The 24372-nt window shown below is 47.7% G+C and overlaps 1 protein-coding gene across 3 annotated transcripts in view; it reads right to left on the bottom strand.

Moving 5' to 3' along the window:
* Nucleotides 1-24372, bottom strand: part of FOXN3 (forkhead box N3) — a 188321-nt gene that overhangs the window by 116281 nt on the left and 47668 nt on the right. Inside the window, exon 1 of one of the 3 annotated variants that reach the window (XM_075614575.1) lies at nt 20028-20299. The exons of 1 other annotated variant lie outside the window; for it this stretch is intronic. The gene's annotated coding sequence lies outside the window, so the exon portion shown is untranslated. Of the gene's footprint in view, nt 1-2160; nt 2344-20027; nt 20300-24372 lie in introns of those variants that run through there. One more of the 3 variants, XM_075614574.1, reaches the window with a different exon arrangement.

Genomic DNA, 24372 nt, shown 5'->3' with positions numbered 1-24372 from the left:
GGCGACCAGCTAGCCAAGTGCCACACTGTAATTTTGCTGTACAGAAGGCTCGTGTAATGACAACCACAAAACTCATTTAAACTCTGAAAAGGTGACTAATGAGAGCTCATTCATACCGTCTCTAAATTATTCACTGCAGCCCTGATTCCACTCAAAGACAATCAGAAAAGTAAACTTTAAAGCCAGCCATCCAAGCACTGCCTCATACATTAGGGTTTGTAAAACTAAAACAAAGTAACAGAAAGGATTCCTGTGCTGGCGGGAGGGAGGGAGAGATCCGCAGGCCCCTTACTATTGGGAGTACACCACGCTCGTCATGCATACCTCACAAGCCAATGGATCACGCTTTGTATTAACACACAATCAGCTGCAAGAAAGTTCCTTACTTGGTTTCGAACATTTGAGTCTAGTTTCCAAGGTAGGAAGTTAACAGTTCAGACCTGGAGCCTACAACTTTCCACTGAAGGAAAAGGAGGGGAGGTTGGGGAATTGGTACATATAGATAGAAATTACTGCAGGATATTACCAAGTATAGTTTATTTATCGTGATATAAACCACGGTAACGGCTCCCATTGATAGTGATATGAAGCACAGTAACGCCTACCATTTATCGTGATATGATGCACAGTAACGCCTACCATTTATCGTGATATGATGCACAGTAACGCCTGCCATTTATCGTGATATGATGCACAGTAACGACTGCCATTTATCGTGATATGATGCACAGTAACGCCTGCCATTTATCGTGATATGATGCACAGTAACGACTGCCATTTATCGTGATATGATGCACAGTAACGCCTGCCATTTATCGTGATATGATGCACAGTAACGACTGCCATTTATCGTGATATGAAGCACAGTAACGCCTGCCATTTATCGTGATATGATGCACAGTAACGCCTGCCATTTATCCGTTTCACCAGTCCGGATATCGTTTGCTAGTGTGAATATGAATAAATATGATACAAAACAGCATCTGCAAAGCATGAGGCCCTTAACGGGAGTCCCGAATTACCCTTATCCCTTATAGATACATAAAAAACAAAGACCTTTGTGTTACATTAACCGCTTCATAGTAGCACTTTATTCTTGTATTGTGCTGCAGTGTATACAGCGCTGTTCATGACCAGTAGAGTTTACAATAGAACATTTGGCGCCTGACACTGACTGGCATGCAAACTCGACTTCACCTACTTCAAAAAGCATAGCACTTTATTCTTGTATTGTGCTGCAGTGTATACAGCGCTGTTCATGACCAGTAGAGTTTACAATAGAACATTTGGCGCCTGACATTGACTGGCATGCAAACTCGACTTCACCTACTTCAAAAAGCAGTAACAAGATCACTGAAGTACTCTTTCCTAGAACAGGGGAGCGCACACATTTCCTCGTGCGCACCCCTGCCTGCTCTCCTCGGCGCCTCAAGCCCCCCCTGTGTCAAATGACACGCAGGTCATGTGATGTCACATCGCCATGGTAACATGACGCCAGGTTACAAGGACGACACGTCGCTGGAAGGTAAGTGTATTATAGAGGCCTCACGCGGTCCCCCGGCATGTCATTTAAATGACAGAGGGGAGCGCGCAGGACCTCTATAACTGCCGCACCACCCCCCAAAAAAACAAATCTAGTGCCCCAGTTTGCGCACCACTGTCCTAAAAGATGCTTCAATATATTACAGTGCAGACACATGCAGACCAAAGGCTGTCAGCCAGGCAAGTCTCTCAGTGAGTGACAAAAGGAGATATATATATATATATATATATATATATATATATACACACATACATACACGCACACTGCATAAAGTGTATATAGTGCACAGCTTAGCAACTTCAAGCACACAGAGGGGGCACAAAGGGGGAAAACTTATGAAGTCCAGGCCCCAAAAAACAAAGGTTAAATATAAACAGGGCTTTGTTTACTTGAGCATGTGAACTGTTTACTGCGGAAGAGTTAGTGAGACCGCTTCCATAAATACACAGTGAGGTTACTATTTACACAATCTGTGGGCACAGCCAGGCACAGCATCACGCAAGGCATTGGAAGGACAATATACAATATATTCACTTTAGCCACGCTAACACAATTACTAACAAGTACAACAGTGAACGTGGCTCTCTCGCACAGGCGCCAATATACTGTGGTTTTACCTTTATAAATACAAGCCGTTTCTCAACCCACAGGGCCCATCACCATCCCTTCTGCACATTTCCAAGAGTTTGCAAACTGACAAGAACCCACAGATCCCCACAGAGCAGAGGGGCATCAGCAGGTCCCGACTCCTCCACCTGTGCCTCCCATAGCTGAAGGGTGTTGGCAAATGTGTGCTTTGTAGCAGTGTCACATGTCCTACCCAAATAACCTGTCTGGCAAGCCCTGCTCACACCATGGTTCATTGGTGAGAGGTGGAAGTACTTCCTGCTCTCACCACACCCTGCGCCTGCTTTTCACAATGACACCCTCCCCCCCCCCCCCCCCCCCCCCCCAGGGCTCTGCTGTATCACAGTCAAAACAACCAAAGAGGTGAAAACATTCTTAACCCCTTCACTGCCTGGGTCTCCCCCCCCCCCCCAGGGTCTCCCCCCCCCCCCATGTGCAATGTGTGTCAGGCCTCTCTGGCAGCGAAAGGGATATTGGAACTGCCCACTACCAGACTTTACCCTGCTGTACTTCAGTGGATAAAAAATAACAATATATCATAACATACTTAGGACTCGCTCAGGGTGCCTGCTCGCTTACGTGCGTGCGCAAGTCCGAAACAAAGTGTTTCAACTCAATAGCAGTTGTCAGGGTAGCAGCTGCCCTGTCGCCGAAGTACGGAGTTGACGCTTGCTACAGTTTGCATAAACAACTCAAGTTGTTTTTTCAAGCTGCAGCAGCGTCACAGGGACCTCGGCAGCCAATGAAATCATTCTTGAAAATTGATTTGAGCAGAGCAACACCCATCCCTAAGCTGCTGTCTGTTGCCCCGCCTCCTGAACGCTAGCAAAGGTCTGCTGGGGAGGATGTACACACATCGCCCAGCAGACTGACGCGTGTACACACGGACGCGCGCCCTCCACCTCCTGTCTCTGGCACCCTGAACGAGGCCTAATATGCAATAAAACGTGTCTTTTAACCCAGGAGCCTGCAGGTTCTCCAGCTCAGAACTTTAATCATCAGTTATTTTTCTCTCTGGCCCCAATTCAATGTGTTGTGAAGCCGCCTCTACCCCTCGTTCAGGAAGATTTCAGGCCCAGTTATCATTTAATGTGGTGTATTCATGAGGTCAGGGGTCCTCAAGGACCACCAACAGGTCAGGTTTTCAGGATATCCCTGCTTCACCACAGGTGGTTCTGATTGATTGAACCATTGATTGACTGATTGAACCACCTGTGTGGGAGCAGGGATATCCTTAAAACCTGACCTGTTGGTGGCCCCTGAGGACTAGAGTTGGCCTCCCCTTTTATGGACGATTTTAGCCAATCTATGAAACAGGTGTCCCTGGATTGCTGCAATCATAAATAAGACAAGTCACAGCACAGAGCACAAAAAGTCTTGTTAAACAGCCTGGAAAACAGATTGTGTGCGTGCAGTGGAGGTGAGCTGGAAGAAGGTGGGTGGATTGAGGACAATGACTGTTCTTGTGTTTGCTGCCTGAATGTTTAGTAAGACCGCTCGTCTAAATGGGTTTACAGTCCCCCCTACTGACACCGTGCAAGCGTATCACCTCCACTCGATACAGCGTACGGCACGTCTCCCAGCACCCAGGTCCCTCCGCTGGAAATGCAAAGGGTTTCCTCTGTACACCCTTGTTTCTTTAACCCTTTCGCTGCCAGATGGGCCTGCAATGGAATTCAAATATCTTACGCATAGCTGAAGTCAGGAAACGACTCTTACAAACGGTAAAGGTGTTACATGGCTGAGCGCCGCCCTGTGTTCTGATGGCTACAAGTGGCACCATTAATATGCCAAACTCGGGCACCGGAGCGATGCGTTGCTGGCCCCTTTGCTAGTGAAAGGCTTTAGGTTTGGAAGTTGCAATGTATTGGAGCGCGCTGTTTGCACTTTATGTATCAGGGAGGCCTCGCTTACACAGCCGGATACATACAACCGCACTGGGGAGAGATCATTAAGAAGTGATCAGTTTAACCCCTTCATTGTTGGAGCACACTAGGGACTTAAGAACTGACCAGCCAATGCTGCCTTGTCACAGTTGCCCGTTTGGGGCGACATTAGTCAGTGGTGTAGTGTGCGCTGTGCCTGTGTGTGAATTAATGAGAACAAGCCCAGGGCAGAGCGTCGGCTCAATGGCTTTGGGTTGCAATTAAAATCCCTTATAATTTTAAAACAAAACTAATCTTTGACCTTGTCCCTTCTATTCCAAGGCTCCCACCACTCCCAGACTTCTCCAGGTCTAATCTCACACGGTCACATGTTAACCCCTTCATTGCTTGGGACAGACATAATAAAGTTGCACATTTGTTATCGTGCCTAATTACAATGTGCAATTCTTCCCAATGTGATGCGTTACTTGGGTATGGCGAGCTGGGATGTGTATCAATTATCACAAGTGCATTGCATCTAATAATACGCCTTACGTTTCTGCGCTCGTATTTTTAGTCCGCGTGTGAAGAATGAAGTGTCTTTAAAAACAGAAGCATTTTCATCTTTTCCGAGTTGCAGTAAGCGACGCGAATTTAGCACGGCGCAGACTACACTAGTTATCGGAACCCACATTAAAACACGGTGCCCTGGAAACAAATCAAACTCTTAGCTGAGCTTTTGGGGTGCCATCTCTACAGTAGGGATTAAACAAACCGATGCGCACTTATTCACACCCGTGTGAGAGAGGTCACAGAAGTTGATGCATTATTAACGGTGTGTTACCCTACATCTCTCTATTAAATAAGGGCTAATAGAAAGGCTGCTGTGACCCCATGACATGTATTTGCCCCCGACTGCATATAAAGGTGTGACCTTGCTTTCCAAACATATCCCTGAACGTCTTACCCCTTTGCCGACCTTTCCCAAGGTTATATGAACACTAGTGCAGCGTTCCTTGTACCGCACCGTAGAAAACATGTTATACTATGTACAGACAATTTGCACACATTATATCAAAATGCAATTAGATCAGTTAATTTCTCAATAATTCGACACATTATGGTATTAGTCATTCTATCTCCACTGGCACTGTGTTCATTTGACCTTCAGTTCTCTGTCCCAATACAGTCAAAACACATCGTTCCACCTTTTGTTTGTCTTCATTATATTTGGAAATGTTTTGAAGCTCCAAGTCACATCATAAAAACATGATTCAGACTTTGGCTTTGAAATCACTTTGTGAGCTTCATTGGGGAGGAAAAAACTGCAAAAGTAATGTAAGAATTAAAAATGAAAGTGGACATAGACAAACAGACCTCAGGACAGAAACAATTGTTTAAGAAAACTGTGTTACACAGTGGAGCAGGGGGGGGGGGCAACTCCAGTCCTCAAGGGATGCCAACAGGTCAGGTTTTCAGGATATCCCTGCTTCAGCACAAGTGGCTCAGTCTCCGGGTGCTTGATACATAAGAAAGTTTAGTCCGCGCTCTTGCTTCCTAATGTTGCAGAAATTAATTCTTCTCCCTCCTGTTGCTGCTCCTATGGCTTGAAGTGTCTCTCCTCACTCCAAGAAACGGACTCCGGCGGAAGACCCCGCCGGTGAACCAAATGACCAAGAAAAGAAGCACAGGAGCGCACCAAGGTAAGGAAAATTGTAAAATGTATTAAACAACAAAGCAATAAAATAACTTACATGTAAGTAAGGATAAGTGCATGTCCGAATCAACGAAATGTGTCTACAGATCTGTTTGACTGCTGATGATGCCGATCTGTTTGACTGCTGATGATGCCGATCTGTTGAACATTTCGTAGATTCGGACATGCACTTATCCTTACTTACATGTAAGTTATTTTATTGCTTTGTTGTTTAATACATTTTACAATTTTCCTTACCTTGGTGCGCTCCTGTGCTTCTTTTCTTGCTTGATACATAACCCAAACATGTACCAAGGCCAGTCTTCCAACAAGAGATGCTTAAAGGACCAACAAGTGTACTAATGGCAGTGACCTGTTTAAGGGGTCAGTCCCTCCTAGGGGCAAAGTGTACTAATGGCAGTGACATGTTTTAGGGATCACATCTGGGTAATTGACACCATTTTTTTTGTACAATCTGATATCTAAAAGTACTTTAAAAGTGAGTTTTTGCGCACGATGAGCCGAGACTAGGGAGGGTTTGTACACACGATGAGCCGAGACTAGGGAGGGTTTGTACACACGATGAGCCGAGACTAGGGAGGGTTTGTACTCACGACAAGCTGAGACTAGGGAGGGTTTGTGCACACGATGAGCTGAGACTAGGGAGGGTTTGTACACACGACAAGCTGAGACTAGGGAGGGTTTGTGCACACGATGAGCTGAGACTAGGGAGGTTTTGTACACACGACAAGCTGAGACTAGGGAGGGTTTGTGCACACGATGAGCTGAGACTAGGGAGTGTTTGTACACACGGTGAGCTGAGACTAGGGAGGGTTTGTACACATGACGAGCTGAGACTAGGGAGGGTTTGTACACACGATGAGCCGAGACTAGGGAGGGTTTGTGCACACGACAAGCTGAGACTAGGGAGGGTTTGTACACACGACAAGCTGAGACTAGGGAGGGTTTGTACACACGACAAGCTGAGACTAGGGAGGGTTTGTGCACACGATGAGCTGAGACTAGGGAGTGTTTGTACACACGGTGAGCTGAGACTAGGGAGGGTTTGTACACATGACAAGCTGAGACTAGGGAGGGTTTGTGCACACGATGAGCTGAGACTAGGGAGGGTTTGTGCACACGATGAGCTGAGACTAGGGAGGGTTTGTACTCACGATGAGCTGAGACTAGGGAGGGTTTGTACTCACGATGAGCCGAGACTAGGGAGGGTTTGTACTCACGATGAGCTGAGACTAGGGAGGGTTTGTACACACGATGAGCTGAGACTAGGGAGGGTTGTACACATGATGAGCCGAGACTAGGGAGGGTTTGTACACACGATGAGCTGAGACTAGGGAGGGTTTGTACACACGATGAGCTGAGACTAGGGAGGGTTGTACACATGATGAGCCGAGACTAGGGAGGGTTTGTACACACGATGAGCTGAGACTAGGGAGGGTTTGTACACACGGTGAGCTGAGACTAGGGAGGGTTGTACACACGATGAGCCGAGACTAGGGAGGGTTTGTACACACGATGAGCTGAGACTAGGGAGGGTTTGTACTCACGATGAGCTGAGTCTAGGGAGGGTTTGTGCACACGGTGAGCCGAGACTAGGGAGGGTTTGTACACACGATGAGCTGAGACTAGGGAGGGTTTGTACACATGACGAGCTAAGACTAGGGAGAGTTTGTACACACGATGAGCTGAGACTAAGGAGGGTTTGATTTCCCCTGGCTGCGACTGAGTTCTACAAGAGTTTGCACAGGCAGTCTCCTCACCTTATCTTTACTGGCTGTCTGATAAGGAAAGAGTTTGTTAGGGGGAGGAAAACCCTCGGTACAAACATTCCATGGTTCAGAAACCGCTATGAAATGTAATTTATAATGAATTATCAGAGAAGCAAAAGCAGACAAATCTTTGCCTTTAGCACTGTTGGATATATTATTTTTATGATGCCAACCCGCCTGTTAAAAGGTTGTTAATAGCGGCCTACATGGGATTGCACCTTTTAATGTGCTATTGAGCTCTGTATTGTTGCCGACTTAACCCTCTACTTGCCAGAAGAACCACCCCTGTTTAGCTGTCCTCTCTGACAGTGAAAGAGTTAATTCCGATGAGAGAAAAAGACTTCAGCTGGATTACTGTGAATGAAAGCAGATGCAAAGAGATGACATCGCTGGTGTGATTTTGTGAACTCTTTCAGTGATAGACACTGGTGCGGGTCCCTGCAGCCTCAAACACATGTTCAGGAGTAATTGTTCCAATTGTTATCATATCAACAACATGCCATCGCTTCCTGCATTTGAGCTGAGCAAAGCAATGAGCTTGTTCACAGCACTGAGTGCAAGGAATTTGGTCTTAAGAGCAAACGGCTCATCATTTCTAAGCCTCTCTACTCAATGCAAAGTCAAGTACAAGGAATTATTTGGAGAGCTATTATGCTCTCAGAGATACTTGTTTTCCCCTCCCTCTAAACCAGGGGAGGCCAACTCCAGTCCGTAACTCTTTGACTGAGCCACTGATTGAGCCACCTGTGCTGAAGCAGGCATATCCTGAAAACCAGACCTGTTGGTAGCTCTTGAGGACTGGCATTGGCTACCCCTTCTCCAAACACCTGCAAGTATAAGCAGTCCGCACAGGGCTGAACTTTGACCTTCTAAGACCCGAAGCTATGTCCAGTTTAAGAGGCCCCCCAAAATTGAGAAATAAATGTATTATTCTGTCCGAATGGACCATTGGAAATATAAACATGAAACGGTAACGAATGAAAGCATTATACTCGCGAAAATCAACAATGTTTGCCCATCACGTTAATTTTAACATTGAAACATGTTCTTTGGCGATTTTTGGAGCGCACGTCATTGATGAGGTCCTAAAATGAGAAGCTACGAAGTTTGTCGCGTTCGATGCACATAACGAAAATGGCCGAATTTATAGAGAATCTCACATATCTCCTTTCTTTACCAGCCGATTTTAAAACTTGAAATGCATTAATTTTTGTCTATTTCTGAGGCCCCAAGCTGTAGCATAGTTGGCTCATTCTATTGTATGTCTTTATTTATATAGCGCCAAAAGTGTTCTCAGCGCTTCACAAAGAATACAGTACAGGGAGTTTATAATAATACAATAAGCGCAGCAAAATCAGACAATGGGAAAGGAAATCCCTGCCCTGAAGAGCTTACAATGCATCAATCCGGCACAGAGTATGCACAACAACCGTCCTGTTCTGCAAATACTAAAAGCAGAACTGCACATCACCTAATTACACGGACTTTGTCCTAATTACACGGACTTTGTCCTAATTACACGGACTTTGTTGTGATTTGCAGAATCAAAGAAAATAAAAGAATGAGAAAAGAAACCCGCGTAACATTTCTCGTCCATTCGCCAAAGCTGCGGCACCAGAAAGAAATCTCGCGACATCTGTTTGTGAAATCTTTTTAATGGGATAGACACATTTTACAGGGACAACCTGCTCCCGTCATCAGATGGAATATAAAGTAATATCAAAAAACGGTAACACAAGTGGCAGAAAAAGCAGATACGTCTCTATATATACAGTCAGCTTGGCTGATACATCTCCTTATATAGTCAGTTTGGCTGATACATCTCCCTATATACAGTCAGCTTGGCTAATACGTCTCCCTATATACAGTCAGCTTGGCCGATACGTCTCTCTATATATACAGTCAGCTTGGCTAATACGTCTCTCTATATATACAGTCAGCTTGGCTAATACATCTCCCTATATACAGTCAGCTTGGCTAATACGTCTCCCTATATACAGTCAGCTTGGTTAATACGTCTCCCTATATACAGTCAGCTTGGCCGATACGTCTCTCTATATATACAGTCAGCTTGGCTAATACATCTCCCTATATACAGTCAGCTTGGCTAATACAGTACGTCTCCCTATATACAGTCAGCTTGGCTAATACATCTCCTTATATACAGTCAGCTTGGCCAATACGTGTCCCTATATACAATCAGCTTGGCCGATACGTCTCCCTATATACAGTACACAGCTCTTACGGTCTTGTTCAGACACTTATAGACATTATAGAACGGGCGCCCCCTATTGTAGCTAAAGGAGAAAAGAAACCCACTTTAGGTGACGGTGGCACATAGCCACGCGTGTTAACCCTTTCACTGCCAAAGTGCCGGGCCATGCATTGCAGCAAAGGGATCAACATAAGATCCTAACCCAGGGAGGGGGGGGGGGGGCAACTCCAGTCCTCAAGGGCTGCAAACAGGTCTGGTTTTCAGGATATCTGGAATCCATGATATCTGTGGCTCAGTCAAAGACTGCATCACCTGTGCTGAAGCAGGGATATCCTGCGAACCTGACCTGTTGGTGGCCCTTGAGGACTGGAGTTGGCCGCCCCCGGCCCGAGGTTGAGTTTTCGGGGGGTGATCTGTTGGGAAACGCCTGGGAGAAGGACGTTCTTTCACCTTCTTGTACATTTCACTCTCAGCATTGGCAGAGGAAGCGCACCCGATCCCCCTGCAGTTACTGTATCTCCGCTGATCCCTCTGCAGTTACTGTATCTCCGCTGATCCCTCTGCAGTTACTGTATCTCCGCTGATCCCTCTGCAGTTACTGTATCTCCGCTCTCACTGAAACCCCAGCACGCAGCTCCCGGCTGTTACTAGGAAACTGCCTCGTCACTAGTTACTGGGAAACTGATGAATCAGGTCATATTTTCTGAAACTAATTATTTCTTCAGCTTTAGACAACACTGCAGCTGATATATTAGTGTTTGTCCGGAGAACACAGGCGTATAGTTTGGTTGATATTATTAAAGTTGTTTTGAATGCTTGTGTAACACAATCTATGGAATCACTTTTATCTTGTGTTTCCCCCCCCCCCCCCCCGTCTGGGAGGTTCCCCCGGCTACCGGGTGTACAGTGGTGCTAAGTACCCGTTGGCTCACAGTAGATCTGAGATTCCGCCGGTGTTGTTAGGAAAACAGGACAGGCTTTAGGGGTGACAGCTGGTTCTTTCTCACGTTGGTGTCAGCGCCTCCACCTACCGCAGGCTCCAGGGATGTGGAGGCAATCCCTGCAGGAGAACTCTCCGATACTCCCCCTGATAGATTGCACTCAGGGGCAGGAGTATATGTTATAACAGTAGCTGTCTTTATTCTTACACACAGCATGTAACAGCATACACTGGGTACATTAGGCCTCCAGCCTCCGGATTGTCCCTGGACTCGCATCACCGGCCATGGGCACCAAGGGCGGTCCTAGCTCTTCCCTGGCTCCCTATTAGAGCCAGAGGTATCCGTCCCACTCGGGATAGGTGGTCAGAGCCCTGCGCACACTCTTCTAGGATATGTCTCTCTCAAGGGAGAGACAGACTGACTCAATTTGGTAATGCAGCCCCTTAAGTACCGAGGGTAAGGGTCCAAGGTCTGAGCCCCTAATTGGGCAGATAACAGGCCTTAGCCCGCCTCCCCCCTTCTCACTCAACGGAGCTGCTGCTGTGGGGGAAAAACCCGGGATTGGTCCAGACACTGCCTGCACTGTTACCAGGGCTTGTATGTCAGGGAGGGCAGGTTAGTAGCCAAGCCAGGCATGGCTACACTCGGTCCACTTAAAGGCATCACTCCCTGAACACGAGCAAAATCCAGCAACCTCCTTAAGATTTCTTTATGCAATGGGCACTGCGTGTAACCTGTAAAAATGAACATACCTGTAGTGCCCTTTACAATGACAGTGAGTATCTGTATAACAGGAGGCAGCAGATAACGGTCACGTGGCCATTCATCAGCCCGTCTTCCTGTAAAGCAACGAACCTCTCACGTGCCGTATTTAGGATCTCATTGTTAGCCTCCACTCTTCAGTAGCTTTAAGCACGTTGCACACTGTTTCCAGTCACACCTAAGGGCATGTTTTGCATCTTATTACTTAATATGGCATTACTATCAAAAGTACACAATACTACTGTTAAATAAGGGGTCTCTCCCTCCTTTTTATTAGAAAGGGAATCAGGGGGTCCCGACATACGCATTGGTAAAAGTAACGCATTCTTGTCTCCTCCGGGGGAAACAAGATGGCGGTTTAAATGTCCCGCGTGCTATTGGCCATGGTGACAGAGTGGATTTAAAGCCCAGGAAGACCAGTGATACATTAGTACGTAAGTATCAGGGGTACCCAGAGCTAAAATAATCATAGCAGCACCCTTCCCCGAAGCATCGGGCTCCACTCTCCCTCTTAATCCCCTCCAGCAGCTCTGATTGTCACGGGTAGACAGAAGGACATATTATACAATATTAACATATACATTTATTTAGGTTTTTTTTAAAACACGTTTAACTTATAATAAATGTAAAAACATTACTTCCAAAGTAGTATTATAATTTTTTTTAAATTAGTGCAATTAAACAATTACAGATCTTAATTGTGATATTGTGAGAATTATTTTTGTTATTATCCAACCTTACTGCTTACTATGTGAAATACTGTCAATTCACAGAAACATCTCCAGCCTGCGACGTGTCTTCATACAAAGATCTCTTAGTAAGTGCTTCAGTGGGTACAAAGTCCGTACTGTACATGCAGTGAATGCCAGCAAAGCTGTAACTAGATCTCTGATACAATGAATCCATGCCCTCAAATATTATTTGTAGTACCTGTTGCACACAGGGTAAAGGGACATCCTTACTGCCCCAACAGGTACCAGATGCTCCCACTATAAAGACATTACCCTTAATCAGTATAGTGAGAATTTGGGGTAATGCCCAATTAATGATGGTTGTAATCCCGTTCACGTGAATGAAAGTTGATACAGTGTTGCAGCCCACTTCCCCACTTCTCACCATCTCTATGTGGGCCATTAACTCTATGCCTTCTGGGTCACTCAAGCAATTGGTTGTGGTAGCACGATAACAGGGCCGTGACCAGTATCCTTTCATAGCGCCACAAAAGGAAATGGACAATCATTGATAATATTTATCACAAGCAAACACAAAGGGCACAGTGGGGCCAAACGTGGACGCACAACTCCTACCCCCCACAGAACAGGCCACGGGTCTTCTTTCACAGCACTAACGTCTGTAACAAATGCCAAATCTGCACTCCATGTTCTATCCCAGGGGTGGCCAACTCTAGTCCACAAGGGCCACCAACAGGTCAGACTATAAGGATATCCCTGCTTCAGCACAGATGGCTCAGTTATTGACTGAGCCACGAATTGAGCCACCGGTGCTGAAGCATTGGTGGCCCATTGAGGACTTGAGTTGTCAAACCCCTGTTCTATCCTATTGGCGCCAGCTTCCTCCGCTCAAGTAGAAATTCATGGGCTATTTGCGATATATATATATTTTTAATGCTTTGCCCACAGCACGCGAGTCTCGGGAAGAATCGCCGTCCCAGTCAGTTTGCACCACTGGCATGTCCGTAGGGAACCACAGCCAGCACACTAACCAGGCAGAACTTCTCCCTAACACTGCACGTGTGTCCAATGAAAACAATTCGACTTGACAGAGCTCCTATGGAATACATAGTAAATATCTGAGGGGTGACATATATGAGCTATATATTGCTTCTCTGAATGGCTACATTGTTGTTTTCAGACACTTTCCAGTATGGTGCCAGAACATATACATCCAGAAGGAAACCCAGTTTATTCCCTGCTTTTAATTTAACTACATCACCTGTGCTGAACCTGACCTGTTGGTGGCCCTTGAGGACTAGAGTTGCCCACCCCTGTACTATACAGTATTTCCTTTGGATTGAAAACGTTGTGCTTCTATTTTTCTAATAACTATAGTGTCATGGAACAAGTAAGCCCATGTTTGCTCTCACTGTTCTACCCCCCCCCCTTTGTTTGCAGCTTCTGCCTGTCAGTTTCTTATTCTCAGCTGCATGTAGTTTGCGCACACATGCGCGCACACACGCACACACACACACAGTGCCCGTGTGATATGTTACAATGTTGCCTTCCCTGCCTCTGGCATGTAGTCAGTGAGTTGCTACTGCAGCCTCTGAGATCTCTCCTAGAATGGGCTATTCTGTCCTCCCCCCCCCTGTTTTGCTCACAGATAGTCTGTCCCAAGACTATTCCCTTTACCCAGATTCCCCCTCACTTCCTTTTCATTCCTTACTTTGGCTGAGAGAGTACCTTCCTGTCACACTCCCATGGCAAGGCCATCTCTTTCTACCTGCCCTTAACTACATACTCACAACTACACACCATCCACAAGAGCCTGTATTCACTGCTGCTTTTCCAATAAAGTGAAGGAAATATTATAGGACTTGGCGTGATTTGGAAAGGGGGCTGAGTTAAAGCTATCTGGGGCTATTCACACATCACACGTGACCCTGGCTAAAGAATATATAGCACACACTATCGAAAATATCAGCACAAAACTAAATATTTAGTCAATCCATAAACTGCAATATTTTTGAATCCCGTTCTATTTCCTTCAGAGTACATTACAGTTTAGTGTTTATCTACATTTGCATGGGATCTGCAGTGTATCTCGGGGAGCGCACAATTCAGTAAAAACATTCACAGTGCATTCGAACAGAAAGCTTGTGATCTCAAGAACAATTACAATCATTGTCCCTAATAAAAAGATGACACTGCATGTTACAGTGAGCCAGGGTACGGGTCTATATGTGTTGGAATAATGAGGCACTCATTTTCACAATGATCATGTTATTCACATATAGACATAAAGACATTTATACAGTGGTGTGTCTCCAAGCATTGCCATCTCAGAAAGGGATCATTTATCATTCGTGCTGTCGAGTTATCCCCTGTTGTAGAATTTGTTCATTTATTTCCATATGTACATGCCAGATAATTAATCAAAACACACATTTCCCTTTGTCCCGTCTTAGTCCTCGATGGGCCATTGGCGCCCGAGAGAAGAAACGTTCCTTTTACAGCTTAACCAACCAGGTTCCACTTTGCAACATATACACAAACTGCAACAAAGACTACAGTTGCAGCACTCCAGTTTGGCACAAATGCGTTATTTATGGAATTACTAGTGAAATCTGCAACTGTCCAACAGACACTGAAATGCAGCCATCCAAAGTACAATAACTAATATCTCAATAAATATAAATTACTAGCTGAGAGCCCCGGCGTTGCCCGGGATGTTTGTGGTGTGGGTGTGGCATTTGGGTGGGGAGTGGTCCACGCGGCCCATGTGCGGTGGTAGTGCTGCTGTGGCTGTACTGATGGTGATTGTATTGGTGTGCTGATTTGGGAGGGTTTGGTGCTGATGTGGGGGTGCGGATGTGGGTGTGCCGATGGGGGAGGTGCAAAGGTGGCGATGTGTGGATGCTGATGGTGTTGATGGGGGCTGGGAATGGTGGGGAGCCGAGAATGCCAGTGTGCTGGGGGGGCATGGGATACCGGTGTGCTGATGTGGTGGTGCTGGGGTGTGTGTGTGTATACATGTTTGTGTGTATACATTGTATGTGTGTGTGTGTGTATACATGTGTGTGTGTGTATGTGTACGTGTGTGTGTATGTGTATACACGTGTGTGTGTATACACGTATGTGTGTGTATACACGTGTGTGTATACACGTGTGTGTGTATACACGTGTGTGTGTGTATACACGTGTGTGTGTATACACGTGTGTGTGTGTATACACGTGTGTGTGTATACACGTGTGTGTGTATACACATTTGTGTATACACGTGTATACATGTTTGTGTGTGTGTATACATGTTTGTGTGTATACATTGTATGTGTGTGTGTGTGTATAAGTGTGTGTGTGTGTGTGTGTGTACACATGTTTGTGTGTGTATACACGTGTGTGTGTGTGTGTGTGTGTGTGTGTGTGTGTGTGTGTGTATACATGTGTATGTGTGTATACATGTGTGTGTGTGTATACACATGTGTGTGTGTGTACACATGTGTGTGTGTATACACGTGTGTGTGTATACACGTGTGTGTGTATACACGTGTGTGTGTGTATACATGTGTGTGTATACATGTGTGTGTGTGTGTATACATTATGTGTATGTATACCTGTGTGTATACGTGTGTGAGTGTATACGTGTGTGTGTATGTGTACATGTGTGTGTATGTCTCCATGTGTGTGTGTGTATGTCTCCGTGTGTGTGTGTATGTCTCCATGTGTGTGTGTACGTGTACATGTGTGTGAGTATATGTGTACATGTGTGTGTGTGTACGTGTCTACGTGTACATGTGTGTATGTGTGTGTGTGTGTGTATGTGTACATGTGTGTGTGTGTGTGTGTGTACGTGTCTACGTGTACATGTGTGTGTGTGTCTACGTGTACGTGTGTGTGTGTCTACGTGCGTGTGTGTACGTGTGTACGTGTGTACGTGTGTGTCTACGTGTGTGTCTATGTGTGTGTGTGTCTACGTGTGTGTGTTTGTGTATACGTGTGTGTGTTTGTGTCTACGTGTGTGTGTTTGTGTCTACGTGTGTGTGTTTGTGTATACGTGTGTGTGTGTATACGTGTGTGTGTGTCTACGTCTGTGTGTGTGTGTGTGTGTGTGTCTACGTGTGTGTTTGTGTGTCCCTGTGTGTGTTTGTGTCCCTGTGTGTCCTTTGGCCCGTGACTCCGCCTCAGGGAAGGGGGGGGGTGGGGGGGAGGTGGTGGGAAGGAGGGGGGGGGAAGGGGAGGTGGGGGGGAGGTGGTGGGGGGGAGGTGGTGGGAAGGGGGGGGGGTGGGGGGGAGGTGGTGGGAAGGGGGGGGGTGGGGGGGAGGTGGTGGGAAGGGGGGGGGGGTGGGGGGGAGGTGGTGGGAAGGGGGGGGGGGGAGGTGGTGGGAAGGGGGGGGTGGGGGGGGGAGGTGGTGGGAAGGGGGGGGAGGTGGTGGGGAGTTGGGAAGGGGGGTGGGGTTGGCTTTGGGGGGTGGAGGTGGTGAGGAGGTGGTGGGAGGTTGTAAGCGGGGAGTGAAGGGAAGGTGAAGGGGGGGTGAAGGTGGGGGTGGAGGGGAGGTGAAGGTGGGGGTGGAGGGGAGGTGAAGGGGGGTGGAGGGGAGGTGAAGGGGGGGGTGGAGGGGAGGTGAAGGGGGGGGTGAAGGGGGGTGGAGGGGAGGTGAAGGTGGGGGTGGAGGGGAGGTGAGGGGTGGGTGAGGGGAGGGGAGGTGAAGGGGGGTGAGGGGAGGTGAAGGGGGGTGAGGGGAGGTGAAGGGGGGTGAGGGGAGGTGAAGGGCGCTCCCTCACCCGTCCGGCCGCTCCCACGTGGTCTGAGGCGGGAGGCAGCTTGTTGTGGCCGCTCCCCCGCTGTGTCCCAGGCGCTCGCTCCCCCGCTGACTGTAGCGGCGCCAGGGGGTGGAGGGGAGGTGAAGGGGGGTGAAGGGGAGGTGAAGGCCGCTCACTCACCCGTCCGGAAGGTCCCACGTGGTCTGAGGCGGGAGGCAGCTTGTTGTGGCCGCTCCCCCGCTGTGTCCCGGGCGCTCGCTCGCTCCGCTGACTGTAGCGGCGCCGGGGGGGGGGGGGGGGGGTGGAGGGGAGGTGATTTGAAGGGGGGTGAGGGGTGGGTGAAAGCCGCTCACTCACCCGTCCGGCAGCTCCCTCACCCGTCCGGCCGCTCCCACGTGGAACTGAGGCGGGAGGCAGCTTGTTGTGGCCGCTCCCCCGCTGACTGTAGCGGCGCCGGGGGGGGGGGGGGGGGGGTTGAAAGCGCGGGAGACACGGGGAGAGGAGGAGGCTGATTTCGAGGAGGAAGAGGCGGAGGCTCCGGCGGGTATGTGAGGCCCCCCCCCCCCGGGTTATACATGCTGCTAATGTACACACCCCCCCTACTGTGTGTGTGTGTCCCTGTGTGTGTGTGTGTGTGTGTGTGTCCGTGTGTGTGTGTGTGTGTGTGTGTGTGTGTCCGTGTGTCCGTGTGTGTGTCCCTGTGTGTGTGTGTGTCCCTGTGTGTCCTTTGGGCCGTCACTCCGCCTCAGGCCAATGAGAGGTGTGCGGGGGCGGCCCAAGGGACCAATGAGATTTCCCCTAGGGACACCGGACATCCAGCAGGCAGGCATGCATGCAGGCAGGCAGGCAAACATACAGTGCTTTCACTAATATAGTATAAGACACGGCTGTGGTTACTGGCTAGTTAGGGACCAACAGCTCGAATGTTACAGACATTCAATGTTGCAGAGGTGCACCCTGAGCTATACAATAAGTCTCTATAGGCGTCAATCCTCAAAAAGTTTCTACATTAATATGTAAACTTCCACACTGCTTTCCCAGAAAATGCCCCAAACCAGACAGCCTCCTTCTCAGAAATTAGCACCCACCGATCCTCCCAATATACATGAGAGAAGTTGTGCTTTTATGCAAAATGATTTCACTGAAACCTTCGTACTCCGAGCACATATGTGGCAGGACATACGTGTTGTGAGTGCCTGGTCCTGGGTTTACGGGGATATGGCACCGTTCAGTGCATGGATCAGCTTCTGGTGTTTACAGACTCCCCTAAAATGCTCAAATCCGTTCAGTTATTCCTTAAGTGCTTCCCATCCAGACCCATATCTAAGTGGGACCATAACTCTACGTCCGGCGCCTAGGAGGTCAGATGGCAGAGGTCATGGGCCCATGCTAACTAAGCAATGCAACTCCATAAGTGACCTTGCAGCATTGCTTAGTACAGGGGTGGCCACCAACAGATTAGGTTTTCAGGATATCCTTGCTTCACACAGGAGGCTCAATCCGTGGCTCAGCTTCAGCACAGGTGATCTTTGATTGAGCCACCTGTGCTGAAGCAGAGATATCCTGAAACCCTGACCTGTTGGTGGCCCTTGAAGTCTGGCGTTGGCCACCCCTGGCTTAGAAGATATGGTTCTTTGCAGCCCAGTGAATAGGCTTTAAGGTGTCACCTGGCACATAAGCGCTGGTTTCAGTCCTTTTCTCGGATCCCCCCTACCCCCCTCTCCCCCCCGTTTGCTTAAAATCTCCCTCCTAAACACAACTTGTAGTTCAGTCCTTCTTGATACTGTACCTGAAGGTCATACAGATAATGTACCGGGGGCGTGAAAACCTACAGAGTACGTTGTGTGATAAGGCAGTGACTTGTATTTAAATGCAGGGGGTGGGTTTCATAGGTACATAGTTACATAGTTGATGAGGTACGTCCATCAAGTTCAACCTATGCTAAATTTAGACAACAGATACTTTATCCTATATCTAAACTTCCTTATCGATCCGTTGTGAACACCCAAAAATTCACCCAGGGAAAAACCTGCTATGCAGATGTTTCTTGTGGCTCAGAGACTGTTAATTAAATCGAGCTCATGTTAATGTTTCTTACTTGCTTCTATTAATATGTTTCACTGAGTATCTAACAGTTCTCCCCAATATCCAGGCAGAAAATATAATTACAAGGCACAGAACAGCATCCTGTGTGCCGAGGGCTTCCCGATTCGTTGCAGTGAACAGCTGGTGATATATTATTTCACACAGGGGAATTAGGAATTACGGTTTACTGTATTGAAATGGGAGCTTAAATCCTCTTTGCATAGCAGCACAAAAATATTAGGTTCATAAATAGCACTACAAATCTGAGCAATCACTAAAATGCTGAGAAGAAAAGCAGAGCAACAGGTTCAATACCAGAACCGCAAGGAAATATATGGGGGTTTCCAGCACCGGCGAAACGAAGCACACCCCCAATTCTTCTGCACAAACAGATCTGTGTGATTGTGTTGCCACTGACATGGGAGAATATTGCATGATCAATGTAGACATCCTAGATCAGGGCTGGCCAACGCCAGTCCTCAAGAGCTACCAACAGGTCAGGTTTTCAGAATATCCTCTGCTTTAGCACAGGTGGCTCAGCCTTTGACTGCACCACCTGTGCTGAAGCAGGGATATCCTGACCACCTGACCTGTTGGTAGCTCTTGAGGACCGGCGTTGGCCAGCCCTGTGCTAGATTGAGCTATTAGAAACAATACACAGTGCAGTAAATCAGACGTGTGCACGGGAATCCCGAGTCCCGAGATGCTTTCAATGTAAAGAAATGGTTGTAATCCCTGCCTGTGGTTACACTGAAGCATGTGAACTGACAAAGAAACAAGCCATCCACTTCCTCATCCTTCCTGCATTCAGTCCAACACAACCCCCCCCCCCCCCCATCCCTCTCCGTGCTGCGAGACGGGTTACAGCCCGGGGCAGTTATTATACCCACTCTGCGCCATGGAATCATCTATTTATCACACCAATGGTTCCAACAAACCTCCAACTTTCAGGTTCTGATGGCGTACGGAGGCGTACCGAGGCGTGCGGAGCTCGCGGTGCTGCTCCCACTGACTGATCGCTATAGCATTATCCCAAACTAGATTAGAAATGATGTGACACTTACTTAATGTAGTGGGTGCTCTGTGTCCACTGGCGCGATCTCACAAACCTGCAAGCTACCGTTTCTGCAACTGTGTCACTGGAGACAGGTCGGAAGCGAGTACGTAGCTGTTGCCATGGAAACAGACACAGCTAGGGTAGAGTGCCAGGCTGTGTTCATTCCATCACCCATGAACCCCAGGGGAGCGCGAGCGTTGCTGGTTATCCGCTCTCTGCAGTAACAATTCCCACATTATCAGCGGCCCGGCTAAATACGGAGATTGTCCTTCCAGGGGAGACCTTGTAGCAGACATACCACGGCACGCTTTGTGTGTGTGATCTGCTAGGGAATCTCCTCCTACCCAACGGGGGGGGGGGGGGGGGCTGCCCAACTTTCACAGACCGGGCAGGAAGGGGTTATCTGCACTGTAGGGCTGGGGTGGTCAACTCCAGTCCAAAAGGGCCACCAACAGGTCTGGTTTTCAGGATATCCCTGCTTCAGCACAGATGACTCAATCAGACCCTGCTTCAGCACAGGTGGCTCAATCAGTGGCCTGGGATATCCTAAAAACCTGACCTGTTGGTGGCCCTTGAGGACTGGAGTTGGCTACTCCTGGCTATTGGGGCTTCATTCCTGCCTCTGGTTGAACGCTCCGCAATGCGTTGAAGGTCCTTCTGGCAGTGCAAGTGTTGGCACAGTTGTTAAAGAAGGATGTTTCCATAAGGTGATTGCGCACACACCATGTTACCCAATAACAATATAGAGAGGTTGCAGTAGCGCAAGGACAAGGAGACGTTTTTCTGTTACTTCTGTCTGTGGACATAAAATGTATGGGATCGTGCTCTCGAAAAGAGGAGGTTCCTTATAAGGATTACTCCGTGACAGCGCGCTAAAATAAACAGGAGCAAAAAAACGGGGTCAATTTAAATTAAATAAAGTTGAACACAACAATAGTATATGTCTTTATTCAACCACATCTACTATGTAATTATTATAATAGTCAGATAATTTGCATACTTATACGTCAGTTCCCAGAGGTAGGTGCAAACCAGCATAAAGTCCGACTCGAAGCTTAATAACCTTTCCCATACAGAACTTCCTGTACTGCACTTGTGGCCCGTCTCGGAACCTGCATTAACCCTTCCCATTCTGAATCATTTACATACAACTAGAGCCCCTTAGAACAGTGTCACACAGTGCACACAATGCACACAATTACACACAGTGCACACAATTACACACAGTGCACACAATGACACATAGTGCACACAATGACACACGCACAGTATGGAAATTGCAATTTAGAAATGAAAGAAAAAAATTCAAGCACATTTTGCCAGATTTCGCTATAATTGTGACTTGATGGATAGTTTGCATAAATCAAGGGTGCGCAAACTTTTTTTTCCTGCACCCCCCCTTCCTGCTCTCCTCCATTGTGCACCCCCCCCTCCTTACCTCACGTGGCGTCAAATGATGCCGCGGGGTCGTGACGTCACATCACGTGACCCGCGGCATCATTTGATGTCACGTTACCAAGGCAACCGTGACATCACATGACCCCACAGCGTCATTTGACACTGCATTGCCATGGTCACACGCCCTGAAGCCGGCTGAATCCCGGTAAGTAGAGGTTGCAGGGGCCTCACGCAGTCCCCCGGCATTTCATTTAAATGCCTTGGGGAAGAGTGCTGGACCTCTGCAACTGCCCGCGCCCCCCCCAACAAAAGATCACGCCCCCCCCCAGTTTGCGCACCGCTGGCATAAAGCATGGGTGCACTTATAGGAAATTAACGATTTAATGCCAGTTATCTGCTGTAAGAAAGGTTGATACATTTGCCCCGCCAAGCCATGCTTTGGTGTTAAAAAGGTACACCCTATTGGCATGTAATCTAAGTGCGTTCTCATTCCGAACATCTCCTCTGTCTGGGTTACCTAAAGTGAGTGATGAAATCCAGCAAAGATGGGAGATTTGTTATTTTCTCGCTACTTTCCCGTTGTGGAGCAGCGTGTAATATCACATTCCTTTATTCTTGTCTCTAAATGTATCAGATTTATGTTGAGTAATGCAGGGGTGCGCAAACTTACCTTCATGAGCCCCCCTTTCTCCTCTCCCCTTCGGCTCACACCCCCCCCCCCCTTCCTGCATGGCTTCAGCGTCAAATGACGTCGTGGTTCGTGTTGCCATGGAGACGCGTCGTTGGAACAAAGGTAAGTTATGAAGTTACAGAGGTCTCACGCGATCCCCGGATAAATGCCTTCGGGGAAGCACAGGACCTCTGTAACAGCTGTGCCCCCCCCTGAAAATCTAGCGTCCCCCCACTTTGCGCACCCCTGGTATAATGTACCATATAAGTACCATACAGAATAAGTCAATGTGGGAAGGATGTTGATCCAGGGAGTCATCTGATTATTTGGAGTCAGGAAGGAATTAAATGTTCCCCTGATAAGATATCATTGGAGGATATTTCACTTGGGTTTTGTGTTTGCCTTCCTCTGGATCAATATACTCTAAATACATATATAGGATTTGTCGTCTAAATTGAACATAAATTGAACTCCATGGATGGATATATGTATTTTTTCAACCTCATCTACTATGCAACGACGTAACTATGTAATATGCCAATAATTGTTCAGCTGGGATACGTCAACACTGTTACGTTAGAACACGGACCAAACATGTTGCACTCATGTTGCATTACGAACCAGCAGCTCATGAATAACGCATTTGTAACAGTACAAATGCAAACGCGCACATTATTCAAATTGATATAAATTGAGTGATTATTTTGAAATTAAATTACATCTATATCAATTCTTGTTTGAAAGAGATGGAATAGCAAAGTTGACGCACAGATACGAGTTTGCTTGTGTCCAGCTACAAAGCAGGACCAGACTAACGTTAAAAAGCCGGGACTCCGGATCCTTGTCACCGGCACATAGATTAACGTTGTAATTCTGATAAAGATGATCACTTTACAGTCGCGGGCGGAACCAGGTACCGGTGGGCCTGGTGCAAGTTCTCCCCCGAGGCCCTACATACGGAGCAGTGGCGGCAACTAAAGGAGCCCATCCCGGCGGTGACTGCGAAAACCTCTGTGTCGGACCACCTGCCGGCGCCTGGTAAGGCCCCACACCGCAGGTGGGGCCCGGGGAGGTGGTGTGACGAGAGGTGGGACTCGAGTGCGGTTACAGCTGCACATATGGTAGTTCCGCTACTGGCCGAAGTCAAAGGTTGGGTGGTCTCCTCTATTAAAAGCAAGACTTGGGGAATGATACAGGCACCAAATTCCAAAAAGTCTGGCTACTATGGCTGGCTCCATCGGATATACCGGGGTTGCTTGGATAGAATTAGGTGCACTCTCGTTCGGCTGTAGATAAGTTGTAGTATTTTGAATAATAACCGTGTTATTTGCAATAGATGTAAGCTGGTTGGCCTGAGACTGCACAGACACGAGGAAGGGAGTAAATAAGAGAACGAGAAGTAAAAAAGGAAGTAAGTTAGGTCTGGAGTCGCGGTTACCTTTCCCTTCCCCACGTCCCCATGTTCTCTATACCCTTGTTCTAGATTTACTAAACAGTATGTTACAGATGTCAGCGTATTACATGTAGTGTATTGAAATTTTTTCTGTCGGTACAAATTGGAAATAAAATTGAAGTTACAAAAAAAAAAAAAAAAAAAGAAGAAGCAGCAAGACCTGACGATATTTAATGTTAAATAACTGATGGCTATTAAAATCATGGCTGCCAAACAAACTTCCAGTTTCATTCAGCTTGGAATACTTCATGCGATAGAAATTATCCGTGTGTTCAGAATGCCAATCTGGAAACCGAGACGTCACTGGTGGCCATCTTATGCCTCGGCCATGGTTACTCCTGGCGTGCGGAGGCGTGCGAGGCTGAGGGAAAGCGGGTGCTTTCCCTGGCCTTAGACAACGCGCCGCCTGGGGGCGTGTCGGAGGGCGGGCCAGTGACGTCACGGAGCTGGTTCGCCCTCATTGGGCGAACAGCTCACGTGACCGGCCCTGCGCTCCGGCAAGCGCGAAGATTTAAAATTTCCCCAAGACCTACGCTTCCGCGCGCTTGCGGAAGCATAGGCGAGCCCCTGCTAAAGCCGCTCTCATTGCGGCTGTAGGGGCTCAGTGCAGAGCGGAAGCGCGCCTCCGCCCGCAAGCACTAAACATGACGCGGCTTTACTCTATCCCAGGTTACTGGCACCAGAAGGTGTCTTTTAGGTCGAAATCCAGTGCTGCAACAGCTGAGGCCTCTTCTAGCATTGTATGCTACGAACTCCATTTGTAATGGAATGTACAATACTCCTTTAACAAGGGAAACTCCACAGTGCAACTAAAAACATCACACAAACGTT

Source organism: Ascaphus truei, chromosome 9 (genome assembly GCF_040206685.1).
Source record: "Ascaphus truei isolate aAscTru1 chromosome 9, aAscTru1.hap1, whole genome shotgun sequence".
NCBI lineage: Eukaryota > Metazoa > Chordata > Amphibia > Anura > Ascaphidae > Ascaphus > Ascaphus truei.
Note: the sequence above shows the minus strand (reverse complement) of the source record. Positions and strands in the feature narration are given on the sequence as shown.